The sequence below is a fragment of the Callorhinus ursinus genome, unplaced genomic scaffold (genome assembly GCF_003265705.2).
Source record: "Callorhinus ursinus isolate GAN/ISIS: 27379988/994484 unplaced genomic scaffold, GSC_fseal_2.0 scaffold9032, whole genome shotgun sequence".
NCBI lineage: Eukaryota > Metazoa > Chordata > Mammalia > Carnivora > Otariidae > Callorhinus > Callorhinus ursinus.
Window position 1 is genome coordinate 1 of NW_027406082.1, and position 1,433 is coordinate 1,433.

Here is a 1,433-nt window from a genome sequence, read left to right on the forward strand (position 1 = left end):
TGACCTTGTACAACACAGGTTGGAACAGCACGCGTACACTTATACGTGCATTATTTGATAAACACAGTATACTACTCTAAATATATGTACTCTTCCGAATGATTTTCTTAATAACATTTTCATTTATCTAGCTTACTTTATTAGAAGTATACAGTGTAGAATACATATAACTTGCAAAATATGGGTTAGTCATCTTTATGTTATCAGTTAGGCTTCCAGTCAACAAGTGGCTATTAGTAGTTAAGTTTTCGGGGAGTCAAAAGTGATACACAGGTTTTTTTTTTTTTTGGCATTTTTGATCAAATTTATTTTTTGTTTCAATTCCATTTACTTTGTTTTACTCTAATTTACACAAGAGACTGCCAAGTAAACTAGGTATTTTACATTCACCACGCATTCCCTCAAATCTCCACAGTTGTTAGGAAAACATTAGAATCCGTGCGCTGGGCATGGATTTCCATGTGCGCCCAAGCTCCCAACGAAGCTACAGATGCCAGTGAGAGTTTAGTCCATTAAAAGGAGAGAGTGAGACTCTTTATTTCGCAAAATTAGCAATAATCTTCCTTGCACCAAACACTTTGCAGACAATGATTATGCTTTGACAACACCTGTCTTGTAACACTGCCCAGAGAGTAAACCTCAGTCTTGATCCTGAGTACACGGAGGACATATTCGACGTGGGGTTCGGAGCCAAGGCTAAGAGGGCATCGCGGTGCGGCAGTGATCCTCAACACCCTCGTCCGACTCACTGCCACCACCTCAGTGGGGACACGGCGTGTGGGAAAACGAGGAGCAGGGTGGGCAGGACTGTCAGCAAGTCAGATTACAAACGTGATAGGACTACAGGAGCCAGCGTGTTGCAGGAAGGACGAGGTTAAAGAAGACAGTTTGTGACCGGAAGGCTCCAACAATATCATTCTAGTCAAGCTTCCAGGACTGACAGGAGAAAACCTGGAGTTGGACAGAGAGAGCTGATAAAAATCGTACCTAGCTATGGTGCCTTTCTTAAAGAAGGAGGAGGAGGAGGACAAGGTGGCAGCAGCTGCTAACAGCACGTTCCTGATGCTCACTCGTGACAGGTTCCAATGGTGTCCTCCCCATGGGCGGTGGAGCACTGGCCCCTCAGCAGGGCCTCCCAGGCAAGGAGACCAGCCTGTGCTGCCTCTGAAATTCCACTATGTCAAAGGCAGCATCTCCCCCTGGGGGTGTATTTCAATATGAAAAGCGCAAAACAAAAACAAAAACAAAAACAAAACCATCACCACTATCTGTATTCCAGCCTGTCAGCTGTGAGGAATCTAGATCATTTGCATAGTTTCCAAGCTCTAATTTCAGAAAACAGTCATTTCAGAAACAAGACTCCATGGAAGTGCTCGACTTCCGAAAGTTTTCCTACAGCCTACGATGCTATTCATTTCTTCATCAATTTCTTT

General features: G+C 43.8%; 1 long non-coding RNA gene across 1 annotated transcript; it reads right to left on the reverse strand.

Moving 5' to 3' along the window:
- Window positions 1-274: 274 nt before the first annotated feature.
- LOC141372346 (uncharacterized) lies at window positions 275-1,427 on the reverse strand. Its single transcript, XR_012377554.1, has 2 exons — window positions 1,071-1,427; window positions 275-951 (listed from the first exon to the last, which is right to left on the reverse strand). It is a non-coding gene; the product is annotated as an uncharacterized lncRNA (long non-coding RNA).
- Between the last annotated feature and the right edge of the window lie 6 nt (window positions 1,428-1,433).